Here is a 14,156-nt window from a genome sequence, read left to right on the forward strand (position 1 = left end):
AGTCAGATTTTGTCCTTTAAACTCATCGAGTAAGCTTTTGTTTTTTTGTATTCTTATAAGTCCACGAGACAGCTAAATGCTTTCTTTTTGGTTTAGAGTAATATTTATTTTCTTGAATTTCAGGAACAGGTTGTTTGGTTAGTGTGGTGTGAACACAGGCCAAATCAAGACCGCCTTTTGGCTAATTGTCCTTATATTTACTCCTGGGAGGTAAGCGTGGATTTTTAATGACAGTCGTTACCAAGCAACAATGAATTTATATTCTGAACAATTTCAGTTATTTTAAGCGTTAGAATTAAAATCCAGATCAAGAGTTCTTTCGATATTCTGCTCTTGCCAACGGGTTCCCCAAAATGTAGTAATTTTTCACAGTGGTCATTAATTTCCAGGTCGGAAAAATCCAACAGGAAAGTCTTTATATTTGGTAAAAACAGTGTACTGGCTATTTAAGGAAAGTTTGAAGTTGGATTAAAGAGAGGCCTTGTCATAAGCCTTTTCCAAACTTATAACCTCGTAAATTCACACATTTACCACCGTAAACAGCAAATAACCTACTTGAGTATAAAGACAGAAAAATCCCTCCAAAAATACTTAGAGCTGTAGATTAGGTTTAATGGTCAGCGAAGTGGAGTGGTAACCCAGTTAATTTAAGAGATTCAATTCAACCAGTCCTGAGGCTCTTAAAGCTATTTTTCAGACTTTTTCGGCAAAATACCTGTTAGAATCCTTCTTGATGTTCTCTTGTGTGTTCAGGTTTTCTAAAGCGTCTTTTTGTGCCCTGACATCTTCATTCACGGCATTTTAAAACTTCGTCGCCATCTTGACACTGAGACGTACGGAAGGGTTGCCATGGTAATTTTGTAATTTCACATGTGAAATTACAAATTAGTATAGGTAATAGCATGATTTGTAGTGATATTTGGCATGAATACCACGAGTGATATTTCGAAATTGTTTTACGAAATTTCACGAGCCGTTAGGCGAGGGAAATTTGACACTATTTTGAAATATCATGACTGGTATTTTTGCCAAATGTCACGTACAAATCATGCTATTATTTGTTTATACTACTACCCGCAAAAGGTTTGTAATTTTCACATGTAGGTATTTCAAATTAAGCTGAAATACCACTGCTCTAAGCCAATCAAATTGCAGAAATTTCTCATGTAGTAGTATAAACGCTTAAATTTCCCGCCAAAATTAGGGAGTAATTTGTCGCCTATGATATTAGAAAACTAATCTTTCGTTAACAAAGCACGGGTATTATGCAGTACTTAGTGAGCGTTTGCTGTGAAGGGACTCAGAAGTAAAGCAAAATGAGGAGGCTAAATTTTGCAAACGTTTTTAGGGACAGAGAAAGAGAAAGCCATTTTTCATAGATACAAGAGGCTCTTTTACTTCACAAAGAAATGCTGAAAAATCTGTTGAAGCAGCTTAAAAATCCCGTCTTCAAATGAAAGGTTTTAGGCCCAGTTGCAAAATCTGTGAAAAGGTATTTTTATTGTATACGTTGTCCAAAAAAGAAGCTCTCTGTCCACCTCTTTCAGACAGACAGTGCAAGAGTGGTGGAGGTGTTCTTTTATTCCAACATCTTTGATGGACATTAAATTCAATCAACAAATAAATAAAACCCTTTATTCATTATAATTTTAAAATAACGTTTAACAGACCATTACTTTGAATATTTAAATACCCTAATACATTGTAATTGATAATAAATTACTAGAGAAACCTTAACTTAAACGTAGAAGTCAGTCGCTGTTATGTAAGGCAGAAGTAGCGAGAGAATTTTGGGCCACAGTTATTTAATGATTGTAGTTGAAGAACCATACATCCTATCGAAAAGGAAATAATGAACTTTCAATTGACAGCTCCCTTCCTTCAAAACTATCATGAAGTCAAAAGTGACTACAATACTCGTCACATTATTTTGTTGAAACGCTTCGTCACGTTGATTCACGTATCACCCAATTGCAAATACACGCGAATCTCACCATTGGGGGAGAGAAGACCTACACACAGGGAAAAGTTAAATAAGGTTGCTGAGAAGGCAAGACATGAAAAATCCTCAGTTTCAGTCTAGTGTTTCAACGAAATTTGACGAGTATTGTATATAATAGTTGGGGCACGCAAAGCATCAGGCACTCTTGTTAAATGGCTTTCAGTACAGCGCGAGGCCGAGTTACTCGAAAGCAATTATTTTAATAATAACCCAAAGTTAGAACTTAAACCTACTTCTAAACTGCTTTTAATTGTTAACCACTTCATTCCTAATAGTAACCGAAGAAAAAAGAATCCATAAAAAAATTCAAATTTCTTTTCGTACAAACCTATCAAATTAATAGTAGTACACAAGAAGTTTTATGTTTTATTTAATTGGTAACACCATAGAATTTCGTCCGCAGATTTAATAAAACTGAGTTATATTAACCGATAACCTCGTCAAGACGTGTTTATGAGTGAAAGGTTTAATTAACAATTATTCCACGAGTGCGCGTTGGATACTAGTTGGCTATAATCATCTCATATCCAACAAGTGCGAGTGGAATAATTGTTTTATGAAAAAAGGGTCAAAAAATATCGAGAATTCTTCCCAACTTTATTTGTAGAAACAACCGATTTTCAGCTTGTTTTTTTTTTATTTTGAGCTGACGCGTACAGTTACCATATTTGGAGAGCGTGTTATAATGGCTCATATACCATGATGGCTAAGCCAATCAAAGCTCTAGAATTGCATTATCCAATGATTCAGTTTTTAATAATCGGAGTTAGCAAAACTGGCACCCTGTGTAAAATACTTAAAACTGAAAACAGTTTTAAAGATCTTGCTACATGTGTCTGAAGGAAAAAGCTTAACTCTAAGTTTGAGACAACCATTTTTCGAGTAACTCCGGTCTTACCTAGTTCCTGAAAAAAAAATGGGTGTATTTTTCCCACATAGGCTTTTAAGGTGTTTATTTACTATAGCTTGCATAGCAAGGAACGATTTCAAGAAGCGATAAAATGCTTTACAAAAAATGCAGTATACTGCTGGCTTAATTTGTATCTGATACTTTTAATAATACAGCTTTTTCCCCTCAGGTTAATATTGATATGATAAATTGCTTACTGTCGTGACTTAAAATAAACTATGAGCATCTGGAACATTACATTTGCGCAACCTAGCAGTCGTGGTCAGTAATTTCCAAAAGAAAATTGTACACTTCTAAGCACGAGAAAGCACTGGATTAGATCCATTTTCTTTTCCATTCAAACAAAAACTTGTAACAAAGTTGAATTTAAAGCATAATTCACAATTAAGTGTCCTACGGACGCAATGCTGAGTTTGCAAAGGTTATGGAGCTTTTAATTAGCAGTTTAAATATTCTTCTCAAAGAAGAAAACACTCAAAGCAATCAGTATTGTTTCCTTGAGGGAGGATACTGAAGTTTTTTTTTTTTTTAATACTTTTAACAAGTCCAATAGTCACTCAACCCTGTCATATTAAAATCAAAGTAATTGCCCCTACCCACTGCCTCCCCTTTAAATACTGCAACGTGACTGAAATAGTCCTGTATACCACTAAACATTGACTTGTAGTTTTTCTTACTTTTTTGTTTTCACATTAAGCAAGGGGCTTTCTCAACTAACATGGTGTCTATTTTCTATGAATTCCTAACAGTCGTTTCAAAAATTCTTGTGGGTTTTTAGGCCTTCGGCTGGTGATTTGCTTCTCCACCAGGCGATAAATTTTTTACTGCTTCACCTGTACCTCCAACCATACTTCCGTTGCTATTTATGTTTCTGCTATCTAATGGCTTTGTTACAGAGTAACGCAAATCACTAATTCCTACAGGTCCACTTTGTCGTAACGCAATCCCTGTAGCTCCGACCAATCCTGTACTCGAAAACCCGGCAGTATCCACTGTGGTACCTCCAAGGGCATCTGAAACGCTTCCGGTCGTTTGCATTGTATATCGAACCCTATTAAGAATGTCTCCGTAAGCCTGGCCTATGCTTGTCAAGGATTGGCCTGCATTAGAGTTGCTTATCCTAGCTGAATATTGTGGCTGGTACGGTCTGCCCTCAAATCTTAAGCCGACAAGATTTGAACCCAGTGAAACATCGTTTCCACCTGTTATGTCGGATTCTCTCAGGTAGCCCAGACTTGAGCGTCGCAGGTCATTCCTGTACATATTCTGTAAAAACAAAGCAACTTGTTGATAGGTAATTTTAGCTAGACAATGGTCAGTAACAATAAAATTTTTTGTAAGCAGGAAAAATCTTAAGAAAATAAAGAACCTGAATAAAAAAAAAAACTAAAATGACATCGAAGACCCAGTAAGCACCAATCATTTGAGGACCTTTTGAGAGTCAGTTAGGATAATAAAGGTCCCTGGATTTTGATCGTAATTTATATTAATATAAATGCCATTATGTTTGTGATCTTAATATGGTAAAGTGTTTTTTCAAGCCCAGTCGCTACAAGCGACACAACCTCAAGATGCTTGTGTGATAATAAAAAATGATAGTAGCAATGTAAGAAAACTAAAACCTACTCTGCTTCTTGTCCTAGTGCTTATATCTATGTCAATGTTCCAGCGATGAAATGCTCGACTTGAGCATAAGCACTGGTCAAAGCAACGCACAGTGTAAAATTAGCATTCGTGGTCATGCAATCTGTCTTCCCCTCTATGTTAGTATTATTATTTGGCGCTAACTTTAGTTTAGAAGCGCCAAAATTGTGTCTCTGTGTATGCGTATTTCACCTAATGATATTGCTTACCCCAAGCGACACAATCCTTTGTTCATGCTTGAACTCATTTCAAAACGCATGTTATTATTATAATCAATTCTGGCCTACAAGTTAATTGCTTCTCACTTTGTTAGTCACGTACAACAAAACAGGCGGCAATTGTCGATCGCGTTCTTATCCTACCAGAAATTTACTTTTCTCTAGCAAGGTCCTACATCCTCTCTCAGTATCAATTACCTGTTGAGCAAGCTTTCTTAGCATTAAGAAAGGATGTTAGGTGTTTTACTAATATATCTTTGATTTGGCCGTGATGCAAATGCGCCGCAGCCATTTGTAAATCGATTGGGAATGAAGGTTGTCAGGCCAATAACTCGCTTGTTTCTTGAGGTCTTCTCGCCAAACATAAAACTGTAACCGTAGAGTCAAACAAACATAGCAAGCAGACATAAAGAAAATGATTATAAGGATGATGATGATGATGATGATGATGATGATGATGATGACGATAATGATGGTGTTGATGGTGGTGATAATGATAACGATGATGATAATAGTGGAGGGGTGAAAGGATGATATTCAAGACGCCTTACCCATTCCTCCCTGTTGGCTGCCTCCAAGTCCCTATTGCGTGTTTCCAAGGTCTTCAGTCGATCACCCATAATTCTGAGTTCTCTCTCAAGCCTTTCTGTTTTAGCATTAAGAGTCATATTCCTTTGTTCCATCATGTTTATTTGGTCCTTATACCTGCTGACCTCTGATTCTGTAGACGTTTGGCGTGAAGAGCATGCCAAGTCCGAACTCATCTGTCAGGAAATGCAAAAAAAGGGGAGTTTAATTGAAGAAATTAATAGAGGCAACTGTTAGCTGGTTGTAGGCCACTACCAATATATATATATTTTTTTAATCTGCTGTACCTCTAAGGAACAGCAGATAGACTACTGCTTATTCTGGGTATGGAACTAGAAGTCTTTTGACATGTATAAATAACTATTTCGGAATCATTATCGAATTCCAAGAGTTTGTAACAAAGTGGCACTTTGAAGTCATGAAATTATGAAAATCATATAATTATGTGAACTGCGGAGTGACGAATTAAATGAAGGATGATCATCGCAGTTATATACGCAACTTTTGCAGATGCGAAAAGAAAGCCTGAAAAACTTCAGGCTTGTACGGGATTCGAACCCTTCAGACCTCTGCGATACCGGTGGAGAGCTCTACCAATAAGCTAACAAGTGACACATCGTTACACATTTTTCCCTTAATTTTTTTTTCTTGTTTGTTTGTGTGTTTTTTCATTCAGATAATAAACGGGCCTTACTGATTGCAATAAACAGAAAGAGGAGCAGTGCAGAACCACGTAAAATTCGGGATAGATCTATAGAGTATTAGGCCACTTGTAATAAAAACCATCGAAAAGTATATCCACCCTCCTGGCGCTATTGTTAAAAAAGGTTTGTCATTATCGTGTATAATTAAATGTGGTAGGGAATGAATGTGTTTAGCGATACCATCTTACTCACCAATGCATCCTTTTCTTTGGTTGCCACTAAGTTCTTGCTGAATGCATCAGTTTTTCTTTCCATTTCCTCTCTCGCTTTGCTTAGTTTTCGTCTCATGTCGCTCTGCATTCTTTCCAAATCCTCTTCGAGTTCTTGTTTCTCGTTTTCAAGTGTTGCTTTTAGTTCCGTCTTTTCCCTTTGAAGTTTACTGACTTCTCGCTGAAGCCCCTTAATCTTGTCCTCCATTGGTCGCCTCTCGCGTTCCGATCTCTCCAAATATTCTTGCTCCATCTCAATAACCATTCTACTCCTTGCGAGCTGCTCACTATTTAACTTACAATTTCCTGAGAACTCGTTATTCACCAACGTTTTTTGAATTTCTTTCCTTTGATTTTGTAAGAAAGAGATTTGCGTCGTTAACGCCTTGACCGTTTCCTCAAATTTTTGCTTTTCTCCGTTTAACATTTTTCTATATTCACGTTCGAGAGTAATCTTCAGCTCTTCCCGGCTTTGGTTCAGTATTCTTTCGGTAGCAGCTTTCTCTTCGTCCCACCTTACTTTCTCATTCTTTTGCTGCACCTCCATATCTTTCACCTTTCTCTCTGTTACTGATACCTTGCGTCTTAAGTCATCGATAATTGACTGCAACTTTTTCCCTTCTAAAGACAACCTTTCTTCGAAATCCATTTTAATTCGCGAAGTTTCCTCTTCTTTATCTCTTGAAGCTCGTTGAAGAATAGTTATTTTTTCAACTTCGTGAATTCGTGAAAGCTTTTCTATTTCTTGCTTGTAGCAATTTTTGGATTCTCTTTTATAACATTTAAGATCATTCACCTCCCTTGTGAGAGCGTGGATTGTCTCCATTAAATTCCGCTTATCATTTTGCAGGCTGCTTTTTTCTTTCTGGAACTTTGAAGTAATTACCGATACTTGCTTTTCCAATTCCTCTTTTAAACTTTTCTCTCCTCTTACATCCTTCTGTTCTTCCAAGCTATATTGACTGTTTCCTGTCAAATGTCCAGTCTTGGTGTTTGGAATGTTTCTGTTAGTGCGCAGTTTTTCGTCGTACTCTGCTCGTTCTTTAGAGAGCTTTTCATTTAGATAATCTACCTCTTTTCTGTGCTTCCTTTTCAAGTCATCCAACTCGTCGTCCATTTGTCGACGATAACGGGTTAGCTTTTCTTTAACTTCCCTAACTTCATCCTCTAATTCTGACTTTTCCTTAGAGGCTCGGTTCAATATGGCATTCTTCTCATCGTTATATTTTCTTCGCATCTCTTGGATCGTGTGCTCGGAATCCCCTTCTGTCGCTTTCTCCCGATAATTCACAAGCCCACCATCAACAGCTTCCAGACCTCGACCTATTAGCGATCGTCTTCCTGGACTTCCTCCCTCTCCTAGGTCTTGATAGGTTATTACTCCGTCCCCATTAACTTTGCTCTCGGAATCTCGAAGTCGCCTTTTCAAACCTTCTTTTTCTTTTTGAAAGAAATTCTCCAGCGATTGTTTTTCTCTTTTAAATTCTTCTGACATTCGTTGCTTTTGTATTTCGAGATTTCTGAGGTCGTCTGCGTGCTTGTTGTTTACATCTCTGACGATAGCCTCTAGCCTTTTCACCTCTCGTTTTAAGTTGTCACTGTAGGTGTTAACTGACTGACTTCTCTCATTTCCTGAAAGGGTATACGAATGGGTGTCATTAAGAAGTGAACTTGTCTCTAAACTTCCAGTTGGCACATAAACGTTTGGCGGCATTTTTTCCTCCAGTTGCAGGATTTTCTCTTCGAGTCTTCTTGTAGTGTCTATTTCAACCCGAAGTTTCGTTTCACATGCTTCCTTCAATTTCATCACTTCTTCCACAGCTTGTGATTTTTCGCTTTCGAAACTTCTTGTCAGCCTCATCTTTTCCTGTCTGAAGGACTCCTCAATGTCTTGTATTTTTTTCATAAATCGTTCAGTTTCATCTGAAAGCTTTCGGTTGCGCCTCTCCACTTCGTCCAGTGTACGAGACAGATGATCGACCTCTCGAGTTAGATTTCGTTGAGCGGCCAAAAGCTCGTCACGTTTGCGACTCAAGTGCGTAACCTCTTCCTCGAGTTCTTCGTTTTTCCTTTTCAGATCTTTGTTTCTTTTGACTTCTTTCTTAAGGTCATCTATCTTTTCCTGAAGTTCCTCTATTTCACTTTGTAATTCCCTTTGCCTATTATCATTAACCTGCCTTTCGCGTGAAGTATTTGTTGTGTTATTTTGAGTCAAGTGGGGCTGCTTGTTCTTACCACTATATAGGGTGTCTTCGTTATGGCGATTTTCTCTTTCTCCTCCTCCTTGTCCTCCACTGTATAAAATGTCGTTTATCTTATATAATAGTTTCTTATTTTCTATTTCAAGGGTTTCTCTTTGTCGAATCTCGTTGTTCAACTGTATCTGCAATTCAGTGTTACCCCAGCTTGCTGTTCCATTAAATTCTCTCTGACCGCCGATAAGGTGCGCGCCATTACCTTGGTTGCTGATCAAACCATAGCTACCAGCTTCAGTTTCCTTTCTTCGTTTCGTTTCCTCCATAAGTGATCTCTGGAGCTTGTTTATTTGCGCCAGATACTCTTCTGTAATCTCGGTAGCTTGTTTCTCAAGCATTCCCTTGATTTCCATCCTTTCACGATTGAAATCCTCTTGTAGTCTTTGGTTCCTCTCCTTAAGTTCCATAATATCGCCAAGTAAACATTTCATATCACTCGCCAGCCTAATCTTACTTTGCCTCTCTTCTTCGTATCTTTGATGAATAAATTCAATATCTTGGTATTCCTTATCAACCTCAGCTAATCGATGTTTTGTGTTAACAGATGAGGCCCTCAAATCTTCCCTTAGTCTTTTTCTGTCTTCCTCAAGTCGCTCTATCTTAGACTGCAAATCTTTGATTTTATTCTTTGACAGAAGTGAAGCAGAAAATTCCGTATGAAGTTTTATTTGCATCCCTTGCATCTCCTCAGAATGTCGTTTCTTGATACTAGTTATCTCGTCATCCTTCTCTTCCAAGAGTCGCACGTTCTCTTTCAAAGATCTTTCCAGCTTACGATAGTTTTCTTTCAGGCGCGTAATCTCTACGGAAGAGTCCTTTCTTATCTCTTCTATCCTCTCTTGTTGATGTTTGTTCGTTCGTTTCAAGTCTTTTAGGCTACTCTCCAATCTTGCTCTATCTTTCTTCAGCTGAATGAACTCGTTTTCTCTTGCCAAACCAAATTCAATGTTCTTTAGAGTTTGCTGGTTCTCGTTCTTTTTGTTCAAAACTTCAAGTATTGTCCTAAACTCGTTGTTCTCCTTTTCCAGTGTCTCTATGCTTCTCTTGTATTCAGCTATTCCTGCACCGCCACCCTTTTGCTCTAGCGCCACTCTGTCTATATCTGATGTCTGCGTCATAATTCTTGTGTTTGCCCAGTCATTTAAATTCTTCTGCAAACGCTCATTATCCCTTCGTAAACAACGTATGGTTTCATCAAACCTTTGTATGTTGTCAAGCATTTCTTGGTATCTTTCCTCCAGGTAAGTCTTCTCGTCGTTTTCATTCTGATATTCCCTCTCGATGTCTTCCTTTTGCCTCTTCTCAGTCTCGTAGGCCCTTTGTAAGCGATCCCTCTCGCGTTTTATTTGCTCGCATTTAGACTTATAGTACTCATAATCAGCAGTCGTTTGATCCAAATACTCAAAATGCTGCCTTTCGCCTTGAGTAAGACAACTGTGATTATGAACGTAGCAACGTCCGTCAGTGCGGTCTTGAGACATACCTTCACGTGGACTTGTTATGTAATTTATCAAACTACTATAGTCTTTAACGATATTGCAACAGTGGTGATGTTCATCTCGTGTTGTTAGCTGGTCTTCGTGTGAAGTAAAGGTCGTTTCTTTCTCTTGCCGTAGCTCCTCATAGCGCTCCTGTAGGTATTCTTTATCTTTTTCAAGTCGACTTATCCTCTCCAGAAATTGATCTATCAATAGGTCATGGTCGCAAACAATCCCATGTGTTAAAATTCCGTTTTTGGTCTCATTGGAAGACAATTGTTCTTGCAACTCGTCCTCTTTGCGGTCTTCTAAGGGTATTGTTTCACTTGTTTTATTTGTAGTTTCTACTTTTTTCCTGGCTTTCCCGTTATTTGCATCGCTCCCTTGACTTGCCTTTTTGCTTATCGGCAGCTCCTGAGAAATATTCCCTAATGGTATTTCTTGAGCTGTCATCCCTGCGGATGAAATGTGTAATGCTTCATGTTGTGATTCTAACAGCATTTCTTGAGGTGACATCTCCTGCATATGCTTCTGATTTAGGTCCAATGGCACTTCTTGAAGAGGCTTTTCATCTACGGAGGATTGTTCCTTAGGGGAGGTGATGTTTTGAGTTTTTTCTTCTAATGGCATCTCTTTTATGTCCGTTTCAGCTGCCTGGAATGGCTCCACCCCTATTTTTTCGGCTAGATCACCACTCTTTTCCTTAGATTGCAGTTCATGCGATGGCGTGTCGGTATCTATTTCATGCATCTTTTCTTCTTTTAAGATATTTGTCTCATCCGTTTTTAATGGCGTTTCCTGCATTGCCATTTCCTGGATTGTCATGTCGTGCGCAGGAATTTTTTGCGCAGACATCTCATGTACTGATATCTCTTGCACTCCCGTCTGTTGTATCGAGGTATCTTGGATAGGCAATTCTTCCGTTGTTTTCTGTATAGAGATTTCTTGCATCTGTGTTTCCTTGCTATCAAATGGTATTTCTTGGTATGTTATTTCCACTATTTCAAGCCCATCTGTTTGTCCCGTATCGCCCTCAGACATACGAATCTCCTGGCTTTCTACCTCCAATGGCATTTCTTGTTGCTCCTGAATTTCTCCTACTTGAGTAATTGCAATCTCTTGACTTTGCATCTCTAATGGCATTTCTTGTATCTGCATAACTTGCCCAGTCATTTTAGGAGGCATTTCAGACATCAAAGTCTCACTCATCTGCAACTGTTGCTCGTGAATTTCGGCTCCTTCGACAAATCCAACTTCTTGAACTGAAATTTCACCGTTCTGAAATTCTGCTCCCTCAGCTATGGCAATCTCTTGACTCTTCATTTCTAATGGCATCTCTTGCATCCCCAATTCTTGCATGTGTACTCCTTGCTCTTTCATTTCAAGTGGCATTTGCGACATTGAATTTTGACTGATCTGAAACTGCTGCTCCTGAATTTCGCCTCCTTCTACAAATCCAACTTCTTGAACTGAAATTTCACCGGACTGGAAATCTGCGCCTTCGACTATGGAAATCTCTTGACTCTGCATCTCTAATGACATTTCTTGTATTGTCAGTTCTTTCATCTGTATCCCTCGCCCATTCATTTCAAGTGGCATTTGATACATCGAAGTTTCACTGATCTGAAACTGCTGCTCCTGAATTTCGCCTCCTTCCACAAATCCAACTTCCTGAACTGAGACCTCACTAGGGAGTTCTCCTCCTTCAACAGTACAAATCTCTTGAAGTTGCATTCCGAATGGTATTTCTTGCGTCGTCATTTCTTGTATCTGTACGCCTTGCACATTCATTTCAAGAGGGATTTCAGAAATCGAGGTCTCGCTCATCTGCAACTGTTTCTCCTGAATTTCGCCTCCTTCCACAAATCCGAGTTCTTGAACTGAAATTTCACCGTTCTGAAATTCTGCCCCTTCAACTATGGCAATTTCTTGACTCTGCATCTCCAATGGCATTTCTTGCATCTGCATTTCTTGCGCATTCATTTCGATTGGCATTTCTGTCATCGAAGTCTCACTCATCTGAAGCTGTTCCACCTGAATTTCGCCACCTTCTATAAATCCAACTTCCTGGACTGACATTTCACTGGTTTGGAGTGCTCCTCCTTCAACAATGCCAACCTCTTGACTTTGCATTTCCAGTGGAATTTCGTGCAGCCTCATTTCTTGCATCTGTATACCTTGCTCAAGAGGCATTTCAGACATCGAAATCTCATTCATCTGAAACTGTTGCTCCTGAATTTCGCCTCCCATAAATCCAACTTCTTGAACTGAGATTTCACTTGTCAAAAGTTTTCCCCCTTCAACAGTGCCAATCTCTTGACTTGGCATCTCTAATGGCATTTCTTGAATCTGCATGCCTTCCACCGTCATCTCAAGAGGCATTTCAGATATCGCTGTCTCGTTCATCTGAAACTGTTGCTCCTGAATTTCTTCTCCCTCCACAAATCTGCTTTCCTGAACTGAAATTTCGCTAGTCTGGAATTCTGCTCCTTCGCCTATGGCAATCTCTTGACTTTGAGTCTCCAAAGACATTTCTTGCATCTGTATTTCTTGCCCATTCAATTCAAGTGGCATCTGTGTCATGGACATGTTACTCATCTGAAACTGCTCTTCTTGAATTCCGCCTTCTTCCACAATTGCATTTTCTTGAATAGAAATTTCGCTCGTCTGAAATTCTCCACCCTCGGCAAAGCCGATCTCTTGATTTTGCATCTCCATTTGTACTTGTTCTCCCATTGACATCTCAGTCCCCTGAAGTTGTTCACCCTCGATTACACCCCCTTCCAAATATAACACTCCCTCGCCTTGCACAGACATTTCTTGTGCCTGCATTTGCTGTCCATTCATGTCGAGTGACATCTCACCTGCCGACATTTCACTTAGCTGAAACTGTTCACCTTCAACCACACCTCCCCCGAGATAGGTTATCCCTTCGCCTTGCAAAGACATTTGCTGCATCTGTATTTGGGCCACTCCTTGCATTATCATTCCATCTCCCTCCATTGATGTGCCCTGCATCTCAAACCCTCCTCCGACTGTTTGACCAGAATTTTCTCCGAGGATCAGTTGCTGCCCTTGCCCTATTTGCCCGTCGAACATGAATTTTTGAGAAAGATCTTGTGATTGCATCTGACATGTCTCCTCGTTCATAACTATTCCTTGTGAAGTCATCTGCATGTAGGTTCCGCCTTGTGTATTTAGCTGTTCTTCACCATTTACCTCGGTTTGCATTATCAGCATTTCCTGTCCATTCATTTCTACGGAGCCCATTTGTTGCTCGCCGATGTATTGTATTTGAGGGTCCATATTGGCGGCCATGGCGTCAGATGTCATCTGAATGTATCCTTCATTTTGAATTTCAATCTGACCCTCCAGAATTTGTCCCCCCTCTGAAAATGAAATCTCCTGGGAGGTCATTTTAGCGGTATATTTTCCTCTTATCGAAATTTGTCCATCCAACTTGACTTCCCCAGAAAGTTCCTTTCAGGAGTAGCGTTCTTCTGTTAATTAACCTTCAAGTTTATATCTATCATTATGTCTATTGTTTGAAAACACTTAAACCGCACACAAAGATTCGCATCGGGGGAGATTTAGATTTAGATTTGATTGTGAGGAAACTTTTAAGCTAGTTTCGAGCTTAATCTCACCGTTCCCTCTTCCTTCTCACTGCAGATTGTACATGAAATTTAGATCTGCTCTTAGCACTCATTCCTCATTTTAAAGCCTCTATAAAACAAAATAGATTTACAGTTTTTGCGGCGAGTCACCAGCCACCAGCAAAAATGTTTATACGTTGCTATGCCAGCAAGCGTATCCCACAAGACATTAACCTGTTATCCATTCCATAAGTTTTATATTTTTATGCTAAAGACAAGCGTTCGAGGGTAATTTGTTTTAATATTTTAATCCCACATTGCAGGTTCTGGATAGGAGGAGAACATTTTGATCGTCAAAATTTACAACTCTATGTAATACCAGGAATACCTTTACTTTAATTTAAATAACTGTTAGTCCTAGCTGTACAGTTATGAAAAAACGTACTGTCAAGGGAGGATTTAACTTCAGCACAAAGTGTAACTATTGCTTTTGATTTTCTATTGAAACGCAAAAAGGAAGCAGTTACTTGTACACTCGTCTTATTTGTTCTT

This window comes from Porites lutea, chromosome 5 (genome assembly GCF_958299795.1).
Source record: "Porites lutea chromosome 5, jaPorLute2.1, whole genome shotgun sequence".
Taxonomy (NCBI): Eukaryota; Metazoa; Cnidaria; class Anthozoa; order Scleractinia; family Poritidae; genus Porites; species Porites lutea.